This window comes from Natator depressus, chromosome 4 (assembly GCF_965152275.1).
Source record: "Natator depressus isolate rNatDep1 chromosome 4, rNatDep2.hap1, whole genome shotgun sequence".
Taxonomy (NCBI): Eukaryota; Metazoa; Chordata; order Testudines; family Cheloniidae; genus Natator; species Natator depressus.
In genome coordinates, this window is record NC_134237.1 from 113,171,608 (window position 1) to 113,198,960 (window position 27,353).

The following is a 27,353-nucleotide window of genomic DNA, read 5'->3' on the forward strand; positions in this document are numbered from 1 at the left end:
ATGGGGTGTGGGGGCACTTCACACCATACTAGGTAGGTATTCTTTTTTCCCCCCATTCATTTATATATTATAAAAATGCTTTTTTTCATTGAATTCAACAGTTTATTTGTGGACCATGTTGCCAAACCTCTTCAGATGCTATGTCTCTTAGTACTAATCTCTGTCTATAGATGGCACTAACCTCTCACTATTTCAGGGAATCCAGTGAAGAACTTCTTGTCATATTCACCACATTTCTTGGCAGTTTGTATTTTATAATCCGGCAATGGGAGAATAAGATATCTCCTTCATCATCTGTTTCACCTGAACAGAAACATGCTCCTTTTTGATGATTGGATCTGGTAATGGGAAAGAAGAATAGTTTGAGAGGTATAGATTTACAGCAAGTGTTGTGGAACAGATGTTTTTGAAGTTTCTTTTACCTTGTAAAGATAAGTGAAAACTCTTAAAAAAGAAGAGAGAGACTTGGAATGAAGGAAAGAAGCATTGAAAGAAAAAAGACTGTAGAAATTGCCCAGCATGAAAGATGTGAACATTACAATATAAATTCTTTATCCCAAACTGTCCTTTCTTCATTTAGATTTCACCACCATCTGTGCTTTTCTTCTAATTCTGTGGTCCGTATTCATTAAAGGGAAAATTAGTACATATTTCCTTAACAAATAAATGTTTGCATTCATTCCATCTTGCTTTTTTAGCTACTTTTGTAATGCAGCAAATTGTTCCAGAGACAGTAACTAAATACCTACACCCCAGATTCTACAAACACTTACCCGTGTGCTTAACTTTACTCAGGTGCATTGGCCCACTGAAGTCATTGGGACTACATAAAATTAAGCAAGCGTGAACATGTTAACAAAGTCCTCAATCTTATATAAAACAGGCACAAAAAATAAACACTGAAGACCTGATTTACATCAATTTTATACTAGTGTGACTCTGCTGACTTCAGCAAAAGTACTCTGTATCACTGAGCTGGGCTTCTCCCCAGCTCGAGAGTATGTACTGCCATGCCCTGTCTTTTGGAAGCAGGTTTACTACCTTAATAGAGATTAGCAAACAAACAGAAAAACTGTCTTAACGCATTCCTTAGCCTCAGGCTTCAGGGCCACTCCTCCCAGGGGCCTCTGGCACTCCTGCTCCTGGAAGCTTTCCAGTCTCAGCTCTTGCTTCCTTCTTGGAGCCGCAGCCCCTGGACTGCTTCCCTAGCCCCTTGCTCCAGGGACCCATCACAGGGGCTAAATCCACTCCAGTGTGGCTTTCCATCCCCAGGACACAGGCTGTCTCAGCCCATCAGCTGCCTATTAGCAGCCCTTTGTCGGCCCAGGTACAGCCCAGCTTGCTTCAGCTGGCTGGACTGGGCTCACCTGCTCTGGTGCATGGTATCTGGGCTTAATCTATGTCCAGGGGACAAGCTACCCTGTGTGCTTGTCTTCACGTACAGTGCTACAGTGGTGTAGCTCCACGGCTGTAGTGCTTTAGTGAAGACACTCCTATGCTGAGGGAAGAGCTTCTCCTGTTGGTGTAGTTAATCCACTTCCCCGAGAGATGGTAGCAATGTCAGCAGAAGAAACTCTCCTGCCAACATAGTGTTATCTACACCGGGGGTTAGGTAGGTATAACTAGATCGCTCAGGGGATGTGGATTTTTCACACCTCTGAGCTACATATTTATACCAACATAGATCTGTAGTGTAGATCTGGCCTGTGGCACTCCTGATTTAAATTATGCCTGTATGAATGAAGGCAGAACCAGGCCCTGAGTTGTTTGGTATAAACTTCTGTAGTACAAATGAAATCATTATCACGGGAATAATCTGGTTTATTTTAAAAGTAGATAAATAATAAATAAGAATGTCATTTATTCATTAAAATTTGATAATGAAAAATCTTTGCACACCATTCTTTTGATCTAATTTCTAATGAGTGGAGGTAGGTCAAATAGCACTCCATTTATGTCTACATTGTTTATGTGAGATTGTTTCTGCTCCTTAGGGAGAGATGTTTTGCAACCTCAGTATACGTATTAAAGACTATAGTAATCCTTATCCCAATCTTTTTTGAAGAAAAATGCCTCTGTTTAGTTTACTACCCCACCACTTTTTGTGGGATCTAGCCAAACCAATACTTCTTAAACTTCAGTGAAGTAGATACAGTAATCTTTTTCTTTATAATATCGAGTGGAAAATACCTTGCCACACTGATATTATTAACCTCTTATGGTTGTGAATTACAATAAACAACTTGTGGTTAAGAAAATAAGACCTAAACTCCTTAACATTTGAACATTCAGCTTCTCAGGCTGAGACATTACCACACCCAACATGAGATATGGGATGTTAGGAGGAAAGATAAGGGGAGACAAGCTTGCTGAAAATAGGTCTCCTATTGACAAAGGCCTGGTCTATAAACAGTTTTTGTACCAGTCTAACTAATATACTGGTATATTATTATTACTTATTATTTGTATTTCCTTAGTACCTAAGAGCCCCAGTCGTGGATCAGGCTGTACAAATGGAACAAAAAAAAAAAAAAAAGGTCCTTGCCCCCCAAGAGTTTAAATATACTTATACCAGTATAGCTTATTCCCCTTCCTGTATGGAAATAAGCTATACCGGTATAAACACGTTCATACAGGTACAACATCATCCATGCTAATAGGACTGTACTCTTTTAACTATCGTAGTATCATTAAAGCAGTACAATTTTTGTTTGTACAAAAGACCACCACCATTTCTTATGAATTCTGAAAAACTTAGTGATGCTGTTTAAGCAAGCTGACAAGCTGCCGAAATGATTGTGAAGGTCTTCATGCCGTTCTCTGATGATCTGTTTGCTAAGATTTGTCTTGTCAAAATAGGTAAACTTCCTTTTCCTAAGTTTTTGTGAGCGTGAATTGGATCAGAGTGAGTGGACTGACTAAAAGTGTAAGTAAATGATCAAATAATTTGCTAGAATATTATAGAAACAAATCAGAAGATCTTGGATTTTCATTTGCTACCGATAAAAGCGTTGATGTCAAAGACTTTTTGCAGTAGATTGTGTTTATTTCAAGTGTTGACCAACCATTCAATTTTACAGAAGTAAATAACAGTTTGAAATAATGCCCATGGAAGACACAACAGTGGCAGCTGCTATGTTCTCAAAACCTGAAGTGTGTATTGATAAAATGGAAATGCATTGGGGAAAATTTATTTCACTTGCAACTCATTGAGTTCCTGCCATAAATGGATAAAGGTGTTGAGTGGCTGTCAGGAAAATGAAAAGTTGAGCGCTCTATCAGCACCTCTGCAGTTCCAAAAGTTTAACTGCATTGTTCACTGTAAGACTTAGTGTGAAAATGTGCAGACAGAACTTATCATGAGCATTGTAGTATAGAGAGTGACTTTTTTTACATCAAACGTTTCAATCACTGCCAAACACAGCAGCATCTCTTAGAAGAGCTTGCCTCCAGTATGGATAGCTCTTATATCATGCAGAAGGGAGATGACTCCTTTGTGATGCTGTTCTTAAGCATTTCTTCTTTCTAGAAAAAAAAATGGATAAGCACTGCAGTAGAGGGCACAACAGATCTTCAAGGAAAGTTTCAAGAAATGTCATTCTTCAGCCATGTTTGAGCATTTGAAATGATGCTGAGTATTTGGGAGGCACAACTGCAAAACAATTCCCACTTCCTCACTTGTAAGGACTTGATTGAGACACATGGTGGTCTCTTTGAGGACAGAGCTCCGCATTTGGCAACAGAGATGTAAATTTGAGTACCAATTTGTTGATTTTCAAGCCTCCTAGGACAAATTCATGTTCTTCAGGACTTTGTTCTCATTTAAGGTTTAAAAAGTTCTCCAAGAATTTGAGATGGAACTCATTAGTTGCAATGTGATATAATCATGATGGACTAATAAACTTGCCAGAGTTTTACCAGCACCTGACATGCAGATAAACCTGTCTTGTGTGAGTAGCCAAGATCTTGTCTATGTTTGCAATAACCTGTCTGTGTGAAGAGACATTCTTACCAGGGAACCTCAATAAGTCACATTGCAGGTCCAAAATGACTGATAGCTACCTCAACCTTAATGAAAAAAGAAAAGGAGGACTTGTGGCACCTTAGAGACTGACAAATTTATTTGAGCATAAGCTTAATGAAAAAGTGATCTCAACACAGATACATCAGATATACTTAATGGAAAGCAAAAAAAGTGTGGGGCTGGCTAGTCAAAGTGTATAACATACTTTCAGGTTCTGTAAAAATAAATAACAGAGCTAGTCAAAATTTATTGCAAAAATTTTTTATTTTTTTATCAAAAAGAGCCTTTTATCAACAATAAATAATGGTTGTCATTATCAAACGTCCATTTTCCTTGAAACTTTCCAGGATATCTTTTATCCCCCAACATTTATGTTCCAAAACATTTCAATTTCTTAAAGAAACCTGTTTTTGCAGTAAATAAAAAATGTCAGAATTGATTTTTTTTAAAAACGATGTTGATGAAAATTTCACTACAAATTGTGGTAAAAAAAAACCATTACAGAAAAAGGTTTTTACCACAATTTGTAGCAAAATTTTCATCAAATTCATTTTTTAAAAAATAATTTCTGACATTTTTAATGTGTGAAATTATGTGAAAACCAGAAAATATATCTATAGCAAACCCTGTGAAATGGAAACAACGTCAACATTTTTTCATTTAATTGTTTGCCTGTTTTTCAGCCAGCTCTAATGATGGGGGTGTCTGGCAGTGGACTCCATACTGGGTGTCCAATCACTCATGTTTAGTTTTTGCATCCTATATATTATAGTTGATGCAGTTTTTCTTTGGTTTCTCTGAATACATTTTTAATTAGAAGATTTTTAATTTTGGCTCTGGCTAAAATATCTCCTTGTCAAGACTACTTTTCATTGTTGACTAATTAATGAAAAAAACATTGTGTACATGACAATTGATGGAGAGGTGGATCCTGAGAAACACTGATGTAACTGGTTTTGTTTTGATTTATTTAATATTGAATTTAGGATCCCTTTTTAGCTAGTATTCATGTTATACCTGAAAGGACACACACACACACACACACACACCCCTCTGACTGAAGGAGGCTCAGTGCACAACAAAACCTGATTGGCTGAAGGAGGCCAACAATACAGAAGCCTGATCAGGGCCAGGCACTTGCAAGGCTATAGATGGAGGAGCAGGGCTCATGCAAACGTGATTGATGAGGGAAGCCAAACAAACAGAAGCCTGATTGACAGGGGATGGTGACTGTAATGGCTGATTTGAGGGGAGATTCTGGTGCACAGAGGTATGGTTAGTTGATGGATGCCAGATTCGCATAAATCTTTCTCCTTGCAGTGCTGCACTTATCTGTCAGATTTTATCCCAATCGTTGCAATGCATGATCTGTGCTGTACCCTACTTGTGTTAATGGTAAGGTGTGTGAGGGTGGAGGAGTGGAGGGTATTTATTGCTGCGTAGCGTAACTTTTCACTTCCTTGGTTGGGGGTGGGGTGGGGGGGGGGAGAGCGGGTGGAGAGGGAGGCAGGACATGGGTTAAATATGTTGTATCTGAAACAACCCTAACTCCTTCACAGCAAGTTTGTTGTATATTAATAAATAATGGCGATATTTATTAGTGAAATGGGAGTACAATGAGACAATAATAAATTGTATTTTTCTGGTAACTGGGCTAAGTTGGTGTAGGAAGGCAGCTACACCATTTTTGTAACTGGTTTGTTGCTAGCGGTCTGTCGCCAGGCTTTGACATGCTTTCAAGGTTCCTTCCCCACTCTGAACTCTAGGGTACAGATGTGAGAACCGGCATGAAAGATCCCCTAAGCTTATTCTTACCAGCTTAGGTTAAAAACTTCCTCAGGGTACAAACTTTGCCTTGTCCTTGAACCCTATGCTGCCACCACCAAGCATGTTAATCAAAGAACAGGGAAAGAGCCCACTTGGAGACATCTTCCCCCAAAATATCCCCCCAAGCCCTACACCCCCTTTCCTAGGGAAGGCTTGATAAAATCCTCACCAATTTGTACAGGTGAACGCAGACCCAAACCCTTGGATCTTAAGAACAATGAAAAAACAATCAGGTACTTAAAAGAAGAATTTTAATTAAAGGTAAAAGAATCACATCTGTAAAATCCAGATGGTAAATGCCTTACAGGGTAATCAGATTCAAAACATAGAGAATCCCTCTAGGCAAAACCTTAAGTTACAAAAAGACACAAAAACAGGAATATACATTCCATTCAGCACAGCTATTTTACCAGCCATTAAACAAAAGGAAATCTAACGCATTTCTAGCTAGATTGCTTACTAACTTTTTACAGGAGTTCTGGAGAGCATTCCTGACCTGATCCCGGGAAAAGCATCACACACACAGACAGACCCTTTGTTCCCTCCACCCCCACCTTTGAAAGTAACTTGTCTCCTCATTGGTCATTTTGGTCAGGTTCCAGCAAGGTTATCTTAGCTTCTTAACCCTTTACAAGTGAAAGGGTTTTGCCTCTGGCCAGGAAGGATTTTATAGTTCTGTATACAGAAAGGTGGTTACCCTTCCCTTTATATTTATGACACATGCTGTACAATATATATATGAAATGAATCTGATATCCTATTATTAAGCTATGCCAGAAAGTGCTTCTGTAGGTGGCAATGGTATCAGACCATTCCTGATAGTGGAGTAGCATATCCTATGTTAGAAATAGTTTGTATCTGCCTTCATAATTTTTCAGACCAGTGCTATTTGTAAATATAGAAGAATTGGACACGTACATAGTATTTGTAATGCGTATGAGACTTTCTAAAGTGATTAATGTCTTTATCCTGTGGAATTGGGACTTTTTCCCTTTTCAGTTCATGAGAAAATAACTAAAGAAGTGTTGTCAGTGTGCAGTCTTGTCTGTCATGAAGTCACTTATGCTATAGTCCAGGGGTTGGCAAACTACGGCCCACGGGCCACATCCGGCCCACCAGCCAATTTAATCCAGCCCTCGAGATCCTGCTGGGGAGCAGGATCTGGGGCTTGCCCCTCTCTTGCACTCCAGCCGGGGGCTGCTCCACATGCATGTGCCACGGCTCCCGGAAGCAGCAGCATGTCCCCCACTCCAGCTCCTACATTTAGGGGCAGCCAGGGTGCTCTGCGCGTTGCCCTGTCTTCAGGTGCTGCCCCCACAGCTCCCATTGGCCAGGAACTGAGGGCAATGGGAGCTGCAGGGGCGGTGCCTGCAGATGGGGCAGCACACAGAGGCGCCTGGCCGTGCCTCCATGTAGGAGCTGGAGGAAGGACATGCTGCTGCTTCTGGGAGCTGCTTGAGGTAAGTGACGCCAGAGCCTGCACCCCCGACTCCCTCCCATGCCCCAACCCCCTGTCCCAGCCCTGAACCCTCTCCCGCCCTCTGAACCCCTCAGTCCCAGCCTGTAGCACCCTCCTAAACCCCAAATCCCTCATCCCCACCCCAGAGCCCGCACCCCCAGCTGGGGCCCTCATTCCCCCCTGCATCCCTATCCCCTGCCTTAGCCCTGATCCCCCTCCCATCCTCCAAACCCCCCAGTCCCAGCCTGGAGCACCCTCCTACACCCCAAGCCCCTCATCCCCAGCCCCAACCCAGAGCCTGCACCCCCAGCCAGAGCCCTCACCCCCCCGCCGTGCCCCTGCCCCAGCCCCCCTCCCACGCCTTCAGTCCCAGCCTGGAGCACCCTCCTAAACCCCAAATCCCTCATCCCGAGCCCCACCCCAGAGCCCTCACCCCCCCCGGCATTCCAACCCCCTGTCCCAGCCTGGAGCCCCCTCCTGCACCCTGAACTCCTCTTTTCTAGCCCAGCCCCAATTTCATGAGCATTCATGGTCCGCCATACAATTTCCATACCCAGATGTGGCCCTCATGCCAAAAAGTTTGTCCACTCCGCTATTGTCTCTGGGTTGCTTAAGATTCATGACCAGCATTACAAGCATTTCCCCCTTTTTCCCTCCAACTGATTTCAAATGGCTTTCAAGAAAGAGTGTAATGACTGATGCATGACTGTACTAGTCTTTCAGGTGTGTTATCATCAATGGCATTTTGCGTGATTATAAAACTCAAGTGAGTGAAAAAAGCTAGAGCAAATATACCACTTTTTCATTGTTTGCCTAAGGCAGGGATAATTAATTATTTTTGTCAAGGTCCAAATTTCTTTGTCAAGGTACAGTCGAGGTCCAGACACCAGAGAAAATAATACAAAAATAATAACAATAATGATGATAAATAATTACAAATATTTTGCAGTCTCTTCAAAAGCATCTGGCAGTCCAGATTTGGCCCATGATCCGCCTGTTGACTACCCTTGGCCTAAGGGTTTGATAAGTACAATGCATTCCTGCTATGTATTTGGCTTTTTTTTTTTTTTGCCAGCTTTCTTTGTCTTGGGAGTCAATTAAGTACATAATTATTAGAATTCCAGTCAGCTGGAGCACCCCACTTTACATTTGTTTCTTAAGCAATTTGTTTTCCTGATCCATTCCTATCAGGATGTCAATAGAAGTAAATGTAAAAAAGCCAACAACCCTGCATTAAAATAACATTAAAGGTCTGACTTAGACAAAACAAGAATTAAAGCTCCCACACTCTCCATTGTATGGTGTTGGGGTTTTTCTGTCAGTGTTTTTATACCGTGGTATGGTAATATACATATGGCTTTGTAATCCTGTGGGTGCTACTTGACCCAGGCTGTTGGCTTCTGATATAGTAAATCTGTCTGGTGGAAGGGTGTGGAGATGCAAGTTCTGTAACCTGCATCTGCTGAGCCAGTCAGTACAGCTCTAAAAGTGGGTAGAGCCAGCCAAGAAGGGATCAAGGTCAGGCTAGCTGAAAGATGTTAAATGCCTCTCCTAGGTGGAGATCTTGTGGAGACCAGGGCAGACTTTAAAGCTGTCCTCCCTTGGCAGAATCCTTGTGGAAGGGTAGCAGTGGCATCGGTGCTGGAACTGGGGGTGCTGCCATACGCCCTGGCTTGAAGTAGTAATAACAACCCAAATACATGGTTTCCAGCTTCAGCGCCCCCACTATAAAAAATTATTCCAGCACCACTAAGCAATGATAAAGCAACCATAAATTAATCCCCTTTCTGTCCTCTGTTGACTAGAGAGGATTGTTTGTTTTCTCCACTTCGCAAAATGTTTTCAGTTTCCTGGCTTATGAAAGAAATCACTGATAGGCTAATACATTTTGCTAAGTGCAATATATACATTCAGCCATTAACACTTACTTTTCTGCCACTGTGTCTTTGGCTGGCAGGGATATTTCCTTTGGGTACCAGCCCCCAACCTAAATTCTAGTGAAAGGAGAACAGCTCTAATTAATAGCAAAACGTAGGCTTTAGCTACTGGGGAGAGAAACAGGCTGTGGGTATTAACCAGAGTGAATGTCTTACTCCTTAGGCACTGCACAGAAATGTTCCCTGACATTCTCAGAGTAGTAACAGAAGAGCTTTGTTAAAAAATCACAAGAAATTGCTTCTGGCACCAAAACAATCTTGCATTGCAACTGCTTTATAGGCCCAATAATATGTCTCTCGTGTGAGCATATTATAAATCATCAGTGATTTATTAGAAAAGCACTATGAGACACTAACAAAGGTATTCTCAGTAGGTACAGTTGTTTGTGCCAGTCTTAAATAACAAATGTTTAAAAATCAGTTGTGTAAGCTGAAGTCTTGGCAAAACAAATGTCTTGGAATGTTGGAGAGTTAACTGTTTTTCTCGGTTAATAAGCGTTCTGTGATTGTTATTAAGCCAGTCCAGCTAGCAACGGGGCATTGCCCCAAACCGTGTTTTAATTGCCAAATAAGGATTGGTGCATTTTACACTGAAGGGGAAAATATATTACTTTGTACTCCAGACCCATATTATATCTGTAGTGTCTTAGGGACTGAACCAATGAACAAAGACATCAATAAAAAGGATCCTATTTGACATGGCTAGGTTTTGGATTGGGCCCCTAGTACTTTCTCCAGTGAAGGTAATGCTGGAATGGACTTATGTAAAGGAAAATGAAGAAATACTTGCTCACACAGTAGCCAGTCCTGAGAGATGCTTAGGACCTCCTGGAAGTACTCTCTTGGAAGTGAGGGCACTCATTTTTCAGCCTGGGCCCAAAAAAGAGGGTTAGATTTCTGTTGTAAATTATTCTGGGTTCACACTGGTGTAGCTGAGATCAGAATCTGTCCCAAAGTTCCCTTTTCAGTCAGTTCAGCCAACTTGATCAGAAACTAACCCTGCCTAGTAAAATATGTATAAATTAATAGGGAGTGCAGGTACCAAGATAAAAGTGTAGTGAGAAGCCAAAAAATACCTCCTTGAGGTTATCACAACCTTTTTACTGCGATTAATGACCAAATTTACACAAATGAAAATCCAGTGAAGTCAATGGTGACACTGTTGGTTTATGCTGAAGAACCAAGAGTAAAACTGACCCAAGGATTCAGAGACAGGTTTTGGTATTTAAAAAAAACCAACCATGCCAACATGACTACAGAGACATCTTCTGTTGATGAGAGAGACGAGCTATCAAGCCACGCAGAGCTCTTCTTCATGTCATGTCTGCAGTGAGTTTTACTTTTGTGGAGAGGAAAGTCGGATCTGTAAGCACTTTGCTGAGTGAGATGGACTCCCCAGGCAGATATTGTATAACCCACCCATGCCCAAACGCTCCCCAAAAGGATATATAGGTTTCAATAAAACAGCAGTGTTCATTCTTCAGAGTAGGGTAGGAACTCTGAGGGAAGTGCACTTCTCTTTGCCAAGTGCTGTGCATAAATCCTGTGTCAGCAGGAAGCAACAAAAAGCAGCTGCTTTGCCTACATAAGAAAGTGAGAAATATGAACTTGTTTTGGGAAAGCAGCATTGTGCTATTTAAGAAAAAGGGAAGACAAGCACATAAATTTAGTTTTGAAAGTATGAACAAAGTCTCTTTAGACCAAGTCTGGTGGACTAAACCACTGCCCATTGGTGTTGTGCTCCAAAGAACTTGAGTTTACATCAGGATCCCAAGAATTATAAAAGTGGCAAGATCTAATTTTTCCAGAGGAAAGGGATGTTTTTGCTGGTTGTTGAAGTATTCAGTGTGTGTCTGTCAAAGAATTGGCAAGCTATGTCTGCTTTTCCAGCTGTAATAGAAGGGCACCAGGTGGCAGCTAAGGATGGGAAAAGCGCAAAGGGAAAAGTAGGGGAAACCTAAACACGGTAACTGGAGAGACCTGAGGCTAAAAACCTTCCACCCTGCACATTTTTTCCTTACAATGTCTTGACTGTCATTATAGACAAGTTACAGGCACAAATGAGAGAATATTTTTCTCCACAGTGTAACTAAAGTTGTAGTGGGGAAAAAAACAATACAAACCTCTTCAAAATTAGTAGTTAATCCTCACAGCTTGGTGAGAGCATGTAACAAGATATATTTCTTTTCCACTTCAAGGCTTTTTTTATTTACTCCTAAAAACCTCTTCACACGTGATTTAAGCCCTCTCTAAAATGGGACAGGTAAGCTATTTTCAAGTGATCTGAGAAGCTCATTAAAAAGAAGTGTAACAGGATCCACAACCCACCCCTCTTCCTAGGGCCTGCTTGTCCTCCCCAATAAGGCTCAGAGAGGCTTCAGGATTGTGCAACACCCATGTCTTTATTTACTTAACTTCATCCCACCACCAGAGTCCATCTATGTACAAGTTTTACAGGATTTATCTCCTCCTTGCCAGGCATCTGCTAGAAGACCTCCAATTCACTGACTCCCCCCACCTTTTGGCGCCCTCCCAGTCTTTATAGCCCTTGGCTTGTCAAGCCAGCAGGTGTTGCCAATCCTCAGGCCAGCATCTGTTTCCCCTGATTGGAGGTGACTGGGCAGGGGCTGATTAGGGGCTTTTGCACCAGCACCATGCTAAAGAAGCATTGCAACTCTCTCAGCTGAATTAGTGCAGAAAAGAATAAAGGGCAAAATTATGACTCTAGCAATGTGTCCGCATAAGAGAGTAAGGGGTGTAATGTGCCCCTTTGGGGCTGACCATAAATTACATAACACACTTTTGGGAGATTTTTCAACACCCATCCACCCCATGAAACACTGAAACCTGAAAAATTAATTACCCACCCACCCACCCCCTAATACATTACGTAATGGACAGCCCCTTACTCTCATGTGCCAGCTGTCCCAGGTACCAATATAAGGAGGAGAGCAGGTGTCAAGGTCACTCCTCACTATTTTTCATAGGTGGGCAGACAGGAGTGGAGAGCGGGTTTAGCCAGGGCTATGGAGAAGTTACTGGTAATACATTTGAATCAGCGTAAAGGGGGGACTCAGTCTGCACCAGGTGTAGATCTATCACAGATTACTTCCCTCTTGAACAAAGGGAGACTCAAAGTCAAGGTTGTCTCTCTGGATATGTCTACACAGCACTCTATGCCCAGGATCTGACTCAGGTTTAAGCCCAAGCCCCACTTTCATCCACACAGAAATTAGTCTAACTTAAGCCAGGAACCCCTGTGAATTTAAGACCCTGGACCCTTTGGAGTGGGGGAGGTCAGAGCCTGGGTCCTACTGTGATGTGAATCCTCACCCAGGTGTTTTGCATTGTGAGCACAGCTCAAGCCTGGGCCACCATACTCTTTTCTAAAGAGTCTGCTAATGTGCTCTATCCCCTGTGGCTGTGCTTCCCAGCCCTTCCCACACAGTTCCCAGGAGCCAGAAGTAGCCTCCTAGTTCAAATGCAATTGCTAGGCATGTAACCGTTCATTTCCATGGGGACCGGTATGTGAATTAGTCTGGCCAGTACTAAGAAGAAATCCTGCATCGAACATACTGCTAGCTGGGCAGAGGATTCTGGTTTACCTCTGGTGCAAGGGGAGTAAGGTGTTCGAGTTCAGCACGCGCACAAGAAATGATGTAAAACCAAACACCTGAATCCTAGTCACTTCTGGTCAGTACCTGCTAAGGGAAGACTAGAAAGACTTAAAGTAGATCAATAAAAGAGCCTAGGACACACGTAATGGAGAAGTCGGGTCAGGGCACATAAACCCTGGTGTCCTAACCAAATTCCCATATTGGATAATTACCTTCTCCTTACTTCAATTTCCCTGCACTTTCATTTGGATATGATAGTGTCATAAATATAAAGGGAAGGGTAAACCCCTTTAAAATCCCTCTTGGCCAGAGGAAAAATCCTCTCACCTGTAAAGGGTTAAAAGAAGCTAAAGGTAACCTCGCTGGCACCTGACCAATGAGGAGACAAGATACTTTCAAAAGCTGGGAGGAGGGAGAAAAACAAAGGGTCTGTGTCTCTCTGTCTATATGCTGCTTTTGCTGGGGATAGACCAGGAATGGAGTCTTAGAACTTTAGTAAGTAATCTAGCTAGGTATGCGTTAGATTATGATTTCTTTAAATGGCTGAGAAAAGAATTGTGCTGAATAGAATGACTATTTCTGTCTGTGTGTCTTTTTTGTAACTTAAGGTTTTGCCTAGAGGGATTCTCTATGTTTTGAATCTAATTACCCTGTAAGGTATCTACCATCCTGATTTTACAGGGGTGATTCCTTTACTTCTATTTCTATTAAAAGTCTTCTTGTAAGAAAACTGAATGCTTTTTCATTGTTCTCAGATCCAAGGGTTTGGGTCTGTGGTCACCTATGCAAATTGGTGAGGATTTTTACCAAACCTTTCCCAGGAAGTGGGGTGCAAGGGTTGGGAGGATTTTGGGGGGAAAGACATGTCCAAACCACGTTTCCCAGTAAACCCAGTTAGAGTTTGGTGGTGGCAGTGGTTATTCCAAGGACAAAAGATAAAATTAATTTGTACCTTGGGGAAGTTTTAACCTAAGCTGGTAAAAGTAAGCTTAGGAGGTTTTCATGCAGGTCCCCACATCTGTACCCTAGAGTTCAGAGTGGGGGAGGAACCTTGACAGATAGTCTTCTTTTTCCTGCCTTAAATGGTTGCTGTGGAATTACCAACATTTGTATTTATCCCAAAGGTGGGTGAAGTGCTACCTCTCTAGAGTTTATATATTGCTTTATAAAGTACTTTAGGACGAAAGGCCAGTTATTAATGTATGCTAGAATTAATACTAACTTTCAAGAATGTAGTCACGTGTGTGTATATAGTTTAAAGACATTAAGTTAAAAATAAAGACACATCTGAGAGCCCCCATTCAATTTTTATTCTAATCTTATTGGACCAGACTTGAAACCAATTAAATGATTCATGAGTTCATCCTGGCTGGATATCAATATTTTTTTCTGATAGAAAAAGGTTAATGAGCTGGAAAGTGGTGAAGAGAATATTCTAAATGCTAAGTCTATTCCCAGCAGAAGTAACTTATGCGTCAGTAATTTCCCTTTAGAGCTGTTGCACTCTATGGTGTCAACAATTACTTGGGGACTGATTAGTGCATGGATTATGAACACAACAGGCTGTATTGTACTGCTCCCTTGAAAGCATTAGTAAGACTTTCCAGGACATAGGTTACCACATACTTTGCACAGAAAAGAGCTATTAGGTATTGCAGGTAAAATTGTCCTGATTCATCCCTGTATCAGAGCTGAACCTGGCACGGGGCCGGTGGTGGCGAATGGGAAAAATGCACCTTCCAGAGCCAGGGGTTAAAGAATTTCTGAGGGCTGCCCTAACTTGTGTCCTGGTTTCAATGGCCTTGATGGGTTATGGCGGAGGAAGGAGTGGTATGCATACACCTTCCAGGAAAGCCACTTATAGTAGGGGTATTTCCAGATTGGAGTTCATGAATGCTTTATGGTTCTTTTGTGAAATCAAGCTTGAAGATATGCCCAAGAGATGCAATTTTCATGTGCTAATACCTATTGGTTCATGCATAGTTCTCTGTCTTGCCTTAGATATTAGAGTTGCTGAAACAATCTGTTGGTTTTTTTGCTTTTTTGGAGAATGGTAACTTTGAGTGATACTTATTTAGCAGTAGTACGATTTTAATATGATTTTAAGTTAGTTAGTTATCTCTTGTAATGAGAGCATGGAACAAAAAGAGGAGCAAACTTGTATTCAAATTAAAAACAAAGTCAAAATAAGCGATGAGAACATTGCAGTGATACGTAATACAGTGAACACCTCAGTTGTAATAAACGTAATGGGAGAGTCAGTACATAATAGAGAATAATCTAAGCATAGAACTTGATTGCCATAATGTGTAATACAAAAAATATATATATATTTGCTGAGCACCAACAAGTGTGCTGGGTGCATCCCTAGAACGAGAGAAAGACATTAGATATAACGCAGCCACAGTGGGTGAATGTGACTTTCACACATCTGCACCAAGCCTTCTAAATAAAAGTCCTGAAAATAACTCTTGTAAAACACTTTGGACTATTTTACTTATTGTCAATTTTGGGGTGAACGTGTGGAATTTTAAGGCCACTGAAATGGAGGTTACTGATTCTCTGAGCTACTGGCAGGTTCTGTTCCAACTGCCTCAGACAGCTCTGCTAGTGTACTATAATTCCCTCAATTTCAGCTTCTTGGCTTCTCATATAAATAGTGGTGATCATTCCAAAATCATGAAGAATTGGGAGCGGGGGAAGGGGACGGGCTCCCAACCAAGCTGTCTGGGTAACTCATGGATCTGAGGGATGCTGAAATGAGTTTCAGAAACCATTCCTGACTCCAGAGGCACTCGGATGCAAATCTTTGGTTCTGAGGAGATAGATTTCTGGACCAAAGCCTTGAAAGTACAGGTGCAGGAGTGCACCAACGGCCAACCTGAGGGCCAAATATAACATTACCACAAGGTCAAGAGCCCACAATCGATACTTCACCAAAATCAGGCAGAGCCAGTCAGACATCTATCCTGCTCTCCCTACTGCTCCCACAGTCTAGCAAGGAAGCATGGAATAAACCAGCTGGAACTAATTTGTCATCTTCCAGGTAGTTGGAGAAACAGTGCATTTACATCCTTCCCATAGTGACAGAGCTGATTGAGACACTTCTATTTAGAAACTGCAAGGCCGAGCTCAGACTGCACGTCTTCAATTCATAATCAAATGCATATGTTGTCTTAACAGTCACCCTGAGGGCTACATTGTAGGATCTCCAGGTTGGTCATCACTGTTTATAGGGGACTTTTGAACTATTTGCCATGATAAAACCATAACCTTTTTTTGTCATGGCAAACACAATTCCAATCACTCAAATGGCACTTGTTTCATTGCCCATTCGCACCTGTAAGGACCAATCTTCAGAGATGCTGAGCACCTTCAATTACCATTGAAGTCAGCGGGAATTGAGGGTGCTCTCCACCTTGCAGAATTGGGCCCTACATCTGTAATCTCTGTAGGGCAGAGATTCTGTTCCACATCTGGCACACTTTAAAGAGCAGGGCACACTTAATGATTATTAATAACAATGAACCCAATCTCACAAACATTATTCTTTACATAAAACTCCCTCTAGGACTTCAGGTGTGGCCCCACTAAGAGTGAACATTGGATTTAGCAACTCCATTTTGTGCACTGCAGATATTTCCGTAACTCAGCAGTTACTAGTACACTTGAGAGAGAATTCTTTATTCAATACAGCCTGACCTATTACAAGTATCAAATACAGTTGTAACAGTGCCTGTGGTGACTCACCAACCTCAGGGCAGACTGTTAGGAACCACGGCACAAACCCCAAATTGGCTGTGAGCTCTACACTTAGATTTCACCAACCAATTATCAAGTATGAACTCCTCAGGTACTATAATTAACTTAGGCTTGAATAGAGACTGGGAGTGGCTTAGTCATTATGCAAGGTAGCCTATTTCCCCTTGTTTTTTCCTACACCCCCCCCCCCGCCCAGACGTTCTTGTTAAACCCTGGATTTGTGCTGGAAATGGCCCACCTTGATTATCATACACATTGTAAGGAGAGTGGTCACTTCAGATAAGCTATTACCAGCAGGAGAGTGGGGTGGGAGGAGGTATTTTTTCATGCTTTGTGTGTATATAATAAGATCTTCTACACTTTCCATGGTATGCATCTGATGAAGTGAGCTGTAGGTCACGAAAGCTTATGCTCAAATAAATTGGTTAGTCTATAAGGTGCCACAAGTACTCCTTTTCTTTTAGCCTTAACATCAAGTCACAGACAGTTCCCTTGGATACTACGATCTGTCTTGCCACCTGGGTGAGCATACCTTTGTGATAGATGGTCCCTTACAGTGATGGATTATCCAATGGGTTGACGGTGCCCGCACCAACTGGTGCCCCATCCCCAGCAGAAATCCACTACAGGATGGCAGAAGGCCAGAGCCCTGGCAGAAGCTTCAGGTGGGAAGGAGGGAGCCCCGATGCCCTGAACCCTCTCCCCTGCAGAAGTGCCGGGCAGGTGGGGTGGGATGGGATGGGGGAAGCCCCCATGTCCTGACCCTGGTCCCCTTCAGAAGCACGGGGTGGCAGAGGGAAGCCCCAGTGCCTGGATCCCCGCTGTGGCCCTGTAGGAGCTCTCACTCCTTGATGCAGCCTCAGGGCTGGAGGTGCTGTGGCAGGGGGGACAAAGCTTCTACAGTCTTGGGGGCTGCAATGGAGGGAGGGCAGAAAGGAACAAATGGGTTGCCGGGTCACGGGGATGGTGGGATGGGGCGGAACTGTGGGTGGAACAGGGACAGGGCCACAGTGGAAGGGGAAGAATGGGGTTGGGCTGTGGGCAGGGCTGCAGGTGGAAGGGGCTGAGAGGGGCCCCCCACTTGCTTTGGCCCAGGGCCCCAGGAAACCTTAATCCGTCTCTGGTCCCTGATACCAAAAATCACAACAGTATTCAGTTATTCCCAGTCCCAAAGGACCAATTACTTAAAAGACAATGCTTCCAGCCAATCCTATAATAATCTAAAGATTTATTAAGTAGAAAAAACCCCAGGGAGTTATTTACAAGGTTAAAGCAGTTAAACATAGATACACAAATGAGTTGCAGTTTTAACTTTCAAAGGGCAATAAAAACATCTATAATCAGCAAACTCTATAGGTCCTTTTGGGCTAACCTATGCTAAGCAGCTGGGGAGCTCTTGCTTATGCCTAGAAACACTCCCCACCCCCTAACAAAAAAGAGTCCCAGCACCATAGAGATACCCAATTCCTTTTGGTTGGGGTTTTTAGCCCCCTCCTGCCATGTGCTCTGAGCTACAAGGTCAGCTGATGGGAGAAGTCCACTTGTATGACTCATCTTAACAGGAAGGAGAACATAACAACAAAAGTCTTTTGTCCTCTTGTTGATGGTACATAGGGAAATACCAGTTGCAAGTCCCACAATAGTCCATCTAGTAGTGATGAACCTTTCCTTTTGGAAAGAGTGTAACACCTATTGAAGATCAGCCCTTCACGCTAATTGATGTCTTCCTTCTGTCTGGTGAGCTATGCAGTCACACAGGCTCACAATACAACCGCTGAAATATTGCATTGCAATATGGGATACATATGTTATAAGTGAGGTCAATGCATGCAGCAGCTGACAAACATTCAGTAAAGTCTGGTTTCAGAGTAACAGCCATGTTAGTCTGTATTCGCAAAAAGAAAAGGAGTACTTGTGGCACCTTAGAGACTAACCAATTTATTTGAGCATGAGCTTTCGTGAGCTACAGCTCACTTCATCGGATGTATCCGATGAAGTGAGCTGTAGCTCATGAAAGCTGATGCTCAAATAAATTAGTTAGTCTCTAAGGTGCGAAAGCTTATGCTCAAATAAATTGGTTAGTCTCTAAGGTGCCACAAGTACTCCTTTTCTTTTTTCAGTAAAGTCTGAACACTATAAACACATTCTGCTAATTCTAGCACCTATTTGAACAATGCTAACACGCAGGTGAGCCAGACTGATTCCAGCTCTGTATTTGTCAGTGTTCAATCAAGACAGGGAGACCTTGGCCTGACGTGGCATCTGATCTTCCAGCATCACATCAATATTCAGACACATACAGACAAATCAAAATTTAAATTCACTGTGGAGTCAAATATTAAAAACCCGTGGATGTAAAAGCAACTCCATAAGATGGAAGATTTAATTTCTACTCACCAATCAATATCTAACATGAAAAAAATCAGGTACCAATATCACTGGTATCATTGGTGATCACAATATCACACGAATATCAACCAATATCAGTGGATGGCATTACAGATAACTGCAATCTGTTAGATAACAGTGTATGGCACAATAAACTATTGACTCCATTGGAAAATTTTGTTAAGAAAGTCAATAATTCAGGACGCCTTGCAGCGGATACATACAAATGGCTTAACTCGCTGTTTTACTCACTGACATTGCAGGTAGAAAGCCAATTTACATATCTCATTGTCAGTAGAAGATTGGGAAGAAATACTGCAGAATGTCCCAAAGATATTTGGTTCATTATTTCTATGATTTTTCCAGGACAAAATCTGGTTCAGCTACACATAGTAAATGCTGGAGATGCCATCAACTATTAGCTAACTTGGCGCTTATAATGTTTTCCTTGCCAGAGTTTACAAGAAAATACTGGAGCTGTCTATGGATTCTGAACACAAGATCCACCCTTCTTGAGCTGGGATTAGTAGAGGAATGAAATCTTCCAGTGAAAATTGATAAATGAATACCTATGTGTCTGTTAGCAGCAAAACCTGCAATACTCAGAAAATGGAAATTTAAAACACATCCACAGCATATTCAGAATGGTTGAACGAACTGTCAAACATAGCTTTGAAGGAGATCACTGTACATCATTGATAAAAGGGAGAAAGCTATGCTAAATTTTGGTTCCCCATGGATGTAGTATTGCAGTTTTGAAATAGCATGGCTGGTACACAGTACCTAAACCAGGTTGTTGTGATGATATTGGGAACTAGAATACATTGACCTTACGAACATGTACTTGCCTTTCTTTGTGTCGGTAGTGAAAGAGAAAAGAAAACAGTAACTAAGGGTTCAATCCTGAGAAGTGCTGAGCACTCTGGGCCTGATTTAGCAGATCATGTAAGCCCAGGCATAACTTCAAGCACATGAGTAGTCACATTGACTTTGCTAGTCAGTGCTACACTAGTGCTTCAAGTTAAGCATGGGCTTAACTTTTTTTGCAGGATCACACCGAAGTGTGTGAAGGATCAGTCCTTAAGTGTTTTAAACAGTGGGATTGTGTTTTCATATTCCTTTGTCCTGACGTTGGTAATATTGATTATTGTATTAGTTTAAATATCTTGCTCTCTGTGGTTTTGTTGATAGTGGTGGTGTGTTCTATATTATTTTTGAAAATTGTTATTGGGGTGGGCACTGATTATTTGTGCTCAGTGTAGCCAACATCAGTCCTGTGAACGTCAGCACATATCTAACTCAGTTAAGTTTTTACTACTGTTATTCACTGCGAGATTTTAAGAGTATAAATTATGTCCCTGGAGAGATTAGATTATTACTGTTTATGCTTCAAGGGTATGCCATGCATAGATGGTCTAAAAAAGAAACACACACCAAACAATAAACAAATTATCCAAATTAACGAACAGCAATCATGGTGGAAACTGTAGTCAACTTATATGAAACTTGTCCTTGACTTTTAATGCAAATTCCTAATTTACCAGTGACGCAGCTTTTAAAATAGACTTAATCTAATTTATAAACTTGGTGCTAATCCTGGAACATTTCCAGGATCCCACTATGCAAGTGGGTTTCTTGAATCTCACTTGTTTCTTTCGATCAGTGTCACAATATTTGTGGTTAGTAGGCACTCAGCATTTGTGGTCACTTCTACTCTCAATTAGAGATAGGCAAGCCAGTTTTGATCACATAAGAACTGATCTCAATCCCGACTATGCATACTTGATGTTTCAAATCGTCCAGTTACTCCCCTTCCTTTTTATTTTTCTGACTCTGTACTTAGTACTTACACAGAGTTATTCATCAGTAGATCTAAAATAACTTTTACAAATGGGGAAATTAAGGCACAGAGATCAGCACAGGAATTTTCTAAAGAGACTGTGGGAGTTAGGTAGCTATGGCTCATTGGACAAGTCACATAGGCTAAGACTTTCAGAGCCACACAATTACTCAGTGCCAGAGCTGGGAACAGAACCAGTTTTCCAGACACCCAGTCTGGAGCACTTATTATTTATTTGCCTCAAAAATATGCCCATATCCCTTGGTAGAGAGCAGGTTTTTTAATATACTTTTCCAACAAGGGCAGAAGTTATGGAAAATACAAAAGCTACATCACTTAGGGCCATCCACTCTGTGGTGATTAAGTTTCAAAGTGTCAGAGGAATGTGGCCATAGAGATGAGTACCCTATGTGATGCCATCCCCTGCAAGCAAACCTGGGGCATTTTTGCATGTAAGATAGCTCTGAGCCTACCATCATTAACTTACCTGCTGTCCAACTCTATGATGTAGAATGTCCTTGTCCCAGTGAGGCACAAGGTCTGCAGAAGCTGTGATGCAAAGAAGGTGGAGGGGAGCAGGGAACTGAAAGCTCAGGGTTTCATAGCAGTTGGGCCTAGCTTCTGTGGATCCTTCAAATTCTGGTGGTTTGGGGGGTGAAACCTACCATTACTACCTTACTGAGAAGGAAGCTTCATGTGTGCAAATTTGCATCCCCCGCAAGGTTAGGTCATGCAGGTGATATAGCTGTATTCACAGATAGGAAAACCAACCAATGCAATTCCATATGACTGCTTCTTTGGTAACGGATTTATATAATCTGTGAATCTGCAGTAGATAATTCATGTTGAGCTCAAATCATGTACGCAATACACAGATCCACATCAACATAATGGTCAGCACACTGATATAAAAGAAAAAGAATTGGCTTCCTTTTATTAGCGAGTTCCTAGTCTTTCATTAACATTCACTCCCAAAGGCATAGTTAGCTCACCGTGTGAACGGCATTTCTTGAAGTGTGAGTAATAAAGTTCTTAATGAGAGATTTCTTCACAAAGCGTGGCTGCTACACTGTGGATGCTCTGTTAGTACTGTAGCACTGGTCAAGTTGCGCACATTTAAAGTTACCAGAGGTGTGGTGAATGTTCAGAAACTGGCTGTTAACTAGCTCGCTGAGTGAATGAGTCATTAAACACTGAAAACTTTAGCCTCTCTGCAGGAGTTTTGGAAATAAACTAGAAATACGCTGGGTTAGCCAAGATTGGAGGCATTTTCTAAGCAACAGTAAAAATATTTCCCCCCACCTCTCAAACAGTAAAATGAAATAGTATTAAGGTTTGTTTCTGAGCCCTTGTCCAAACTAGGGTTTAAACATGTAATATTTGCATGTAACACATGCTAACTAACACGTTTCAAAAGTCTGAAGAGAAGGCAGATATAAAAAATTATTAAAGCTAATGTTTAAATTCAAATATACATAAGTTAAGAAGGAAGGTACTGTACATCTGGGGTCAGGCTTGGGTTATGAGGAATTACAAGTGTCGGTTACAGGGTTCATAAGATATATACATAACCAGCATAGACCCAGATTGGGGTGCGGGAGTTTTTAAGACGTCAGTGGATAAGTGATCTTGGGTATGCCACCCATAAAATGTATTTAGAGTCCAAGTCAGTATTGGTGTAGTGAATAAGTACATGGGTGGGGTGCATCCCTGGTTCGTCAGGGAAGGAAGGAAATGCGTTATTTCCCTGTTGGGCGTTTCTCGATTACTCGACCTGGTACTGACAGTGTCCCATGATGTGCTCCATGTATGTCTCTGGACCACCTGATGGTGTCAGACACCATGAACTGTCTCATGAGCCAGGTGTAGCGTTGACTGATTCCACACGCTCTCAGCACTGGCTGGTTGTAACTAACACATTTCAAAAGTCTGAAGAGAAGTCAAATTAAAGCCTAAGGGCATGTCTTCACGGTCAGGGCTGCAGCAGCGCAATTACATGGCTGTAGCACTTTAGGGAAGACGCTCCTGTGCTGACGGGAGAGCTTCTCCCACAAACATAATTAATCCACCTCCCTGAGATGCAATAGCTCTGTTGGCGGGAGAAGCTCTCCCATTGACATAGCACTTTCTACTTGAGGGGCACGGGGGTCGGTAAGTATAATTATGTTGCTCAGGGTGTGGATCTTTCACACCCCGGAGTGACATACCGATATAGGTCTGTAGTGTAGACCTGATCTAAGAGTAACCCTAAAGCATGTTTGCTAATGATTGCTAACATCACCTTTTAAAATCTAGACAAAGCCCAGTGTTTAGAAGAGGCACTGTACAGGATGTAACTCTTTTGTAAGTCTGGTTCTTTAAAAGCTATTGTGAAGTTTTTGTAATATAATGGACTCAATAATGCCTCCCCCTGCACTCATGTCCTAGACAGGTGAGAAGGTGTAAGGAACCTCTTCCTTGCCTATGCAGGAGGTCATCAATCTAGGGAGTGCAAGGGATGGGGCAGATAGAGCTTGCAGCATGTGTTAGCCTCAGCAGACAGGCATTTCTGATTGGGGCTATATTCTGCAAGGTGCTGAGTCCTCTCTCTAACCTATTTATATACCTATCCCTCAGTGCCTCCCATATATTTTGTTCATCCTTCACAGGCTAGAACAGGTTTTAGCTAGTGTGTATAATTTGGAGGCCATTTTAAGAAGTAAGCTGCTACACATTTTGGTGCACAAACCATGATACCATGTGTCCCCCATGGAAACTGTGAAGATGACCTTATTCCTCCTGCTTCCTTTTTAACCTTTCATGAAATCTTCTTTTTTCTGGAAATGGCAGTTTGAAGTGACTTGTGAGGATAAAAGTTTATACTTCCTGAGTTTTGATGTATCAGCCCATGCTGTCAGGTGAATGTCAGAACAAGACATTGAATACATTCCATTGAATCCCTGTCAGCATGTCGCATGACCTGAAATGTGACATGGAAGGATGAGCTATGCTGCCTTACTCCAGGACACACAGTGCCTCAAAAAAATGAAATATGGAAATTTTCCCTCTTGTATGTAGATGAAACACACACACGTGCGCGCGCGCACACACACTAACGTACAACATATCTGGTCCCATTTAGTGAGATGAACAGTGTACAAAGCCAGGAGAACAAAAACGTATTCTTTATGTCTTCCCTAGAAATATTAAGGACTGAATAGCATTATGATACATCAAACAATCTTCTGTACAAAAATTTAAGATGTGATTTGAAACACTCATTTAAAAAAAATCAAGTCATTTCAGATATTACACCGGCCCTGAATCTCAGTGTCTAGTTTCAGAGTAGCAGCTGTGTTAGTCTGTATCCGCAAAAAGAACAGGATTTGTTATGTTTCTCTCCTCTGTGGCTGCATGAATGACACACACAGGGAATATAGGAAACTAGCTGACTGTAATAGGGAACCAGTGAAATGGAGCACAGGTTTTCACCTGCACTCTGTTACTATAATTTTGGGTACTTCTTGTAACATTGGCAGGTTTCAATAAAAAAACAAGTGCAAGTGTGTGTTTTGTTTTTTTAAATGAAGCCTCTTTAATTTTTAGTCCTGAATAACCACTCAGATGAATTTATAATACAAAGAATATCTGTGATGCATATCTGACCTAAGTATAAGAACTCTAGCTGTGTGTCATTTCTTCATCTTCTCACATGTAAAAAATGGTGTGTTCTGAAATTTGAAAACGTCAGATTTATTTTAGTGCCGTGTCTGCTATAGTTCAAAACGATGTCCCTGCATTTGACATGAATATGATCTCTATCACAACAAATGAACACAAGATGAAGTACAATATGAGTTACTGAAAGTCAGGGAGCTTGCATAGTGCAGTTGACCCTCAGCATTTGTACAAGCCATTCTGATATTCAAGGTTGTTCACTGCCAGCTTAGATTAGTAGTTTATTGGGTGGAAGTAGCTGCTGGGGGAAAAGGATGATGAATCACATGACTCAGACTAAATGTAACTTTGATTAATGGGACATTAGAAAACAACAAAAAAGAGAACCAACTGTGCAAAGAGATAACTACCGCCACAAAGAGCAAATTATTGTCTATGGTGATGTAATTAACTCCAAGCCTCTCCATGGCTTGGATGGCAGATTCCAGTGAGGCTTGCTATTGTACCGACAGTAATGACAAGGTTGTGTATTCTCAGTTTAAATACTACCCTGTTAAGCTTCATTTCCACCTCTTGCATGGAAATGATAGAATGTCAAAGTTGAAGATATGGCAATTTGTAATAGTACAACTATAATAATAACCTATTGTGACTCATTCAACTTACATTCTTTATAAAGAAGACAATTGGAAGAAAAGCTCCAATATGGTGTATTGTGATGTCTGGGGTTCTTCAGATACTTAAATTCAAGTAGAAGACAATGATGATACTTTTTTGTCACTGTAAGAAGTCCAAGCAATTCCCAGAAAGTGTTCTCTTACAGTAGCGGTGATTAAAAGTGCTTTTTGTTCTTTACTCCCTGGACCAGTAACATATGCTGCATGGGCAAGTTGTATTTTTCTTGTTCTTTCTAAGTAAATAATTGCTTTAGCTCTTAGAGTCTAGCTCAGGGGTAGGCAACCTACGGCACGCGTGCCAAAAGTGGCACGCGAGCTGATATTCAGTGGCACGCTCACTGACCGGGTCCTGGCCACCAGGCCGGGGGGCTCTGCATTTTAATTTAATTTAATTTAATTTTAAATGACGCTTCTTAAACATTTTAAAAACCTTATTTACTTTATATACAATAATAGTTTAGTTATATATTAAAGACTTATAGAAAGAGACCTTCTGAAAACGTTAAAATATATTACCGGCACGCGAAACCTTAAATTAGAGTGAATAAATGAAGACTCGGCACACCACTTCTGAAAGGTTGCCGACCTCTGGTCTAGCTTTAGATTATTCACTCAAACATTGTCTCATAAGATATCAATTGGATCTCTTTAACTAAACAAATGCTTTATTCAGACCATTTCCATTAATACTTACAATCCCATCTGCTTTCTTTGGACAACTTAAAGATGAAACTTCATATACACTGAACCACTTTATAAAATGTGGAGTATCTCTGAACAGGAAACCTTGCTTGTTTGAGAGTGAGCCTAGTACATTAGCTTCCTTCACTAATTAGTTGTTCCAAACTTTTCCTGGAAAAATTCATCTTAAGCAAAGGTCTCCCTTTGACTTAGAATCTGTTCCCTATGGGTAAAATTTAATCCGTTGCTCACGGTCTTTTTATTTCTAAATCTTATTATTTAAAAACAAACAAAAACACTTTAAGAACCTGTGATGCATCCAGGGGAGACCAGAAATAATGCACTGAAATTTCGACAAACTTTGCTAAGATGATTTTTGAGTAACATTAAAGTACAGAATCTCTAAATAGTGATCTCTAAATAATAATTGATTATATTGGCAGAGGAGTCATGGGGCCACATGTGACTACTTTGACCACTGAGACTACTAATTTATAGCTTCTTGGCTTAATCTTACACTGTGAGCTTGTTGGGAAAAATATTGCATTTACTTCACTTGTTTATAAGGTACCTAGCACAATGAGGCCCTGATCCCCGATTTGGGCCTCTAGGCACTACCTCTCTATATAAGTATATATGAATACTCAATCTAGGTTACTCAGTACAATGAATTTGATGTACTTTTTACATGAATATTATCCTATCCATGAAACTGTGCCCATTTACACAGCTTGATTTTGGCCTTGTATGTTTAATTGTGAAGGAAATGCTTACAAAGGTAACTGTTGAGATTTGCTTATGTTTGCAGCATTCTCTTATGGAAAAAAAAACCCCATTGCCAGTAAACTGTTTACTTGCATTGGTTCCGCACTTTAGTCTTCTGCATTATTAATAAACAGTGCATAATAAACATGATTTATGAATGACTAGAACAGCAAGTCTACAGCGGGGTGCCCTCATGGGTAGGTGATGTTATGGCATGTGCACATTATGTACAGGATATAGAATTGTCATAGGCATTCTCTTACACAGAAGAGAAATATTCCCCCTATCGCAGAATTAACATGCTACAGATATTTTATTCATCAATCTTAAAATGAAACAAATGCAGCTGGCACTGCAGTAGATGATGGTAGCTGGAGAGAACCCAGCGAGTGCAGTAAATTATGCTGGGGAAATATCGGGCACTTATTCTGAGTATTAAAACAGTGCCATGGGCTGTTTGAAAAATGTCCCCCACTGCATACAGTGTGTGGCTAATTCAGAGTAAAATTTTCTCTGTAGAAGCACATGGCAGGGGGATCGTAAATTGACAAAAAGTAGCTGCCCTGCATTTCCCACACATGGGCCACCAGGGACAATATCATTCTGGGAGGGAGGAGGGGATCCCAGTCCAGTTGAAGTCAATGGCAAAACTCCCATTGAGTTAAACGAGGCCAGGATTTTACCCCCCATGGTTGGAGGAATGCATGAATATTTGCTTC

General features: G+C 41.4%; 1 long non-coding RNA gene across 1 annotated transcript in view; it reads right to left on the reverse strand.

Annotated features, from left to right (window-relative positions):
• The window catches only part of LOC141985970 (uncharacterized), a 113,653-nt gene that overhangs the window by 2,131 nt on the left and 84,169 nt on the right, over window positions 1-27,353 (reverse strand). The window contains exon 2 of the long non-coding RNA XR_012639081.1: window positions 182-338. This is a non-coding gene — a long non-coding RNA (uncharacterized LOC141985970). The remainder of the gene's footprint in view (window positions 1-181; window positions 339-27,353) is intronic.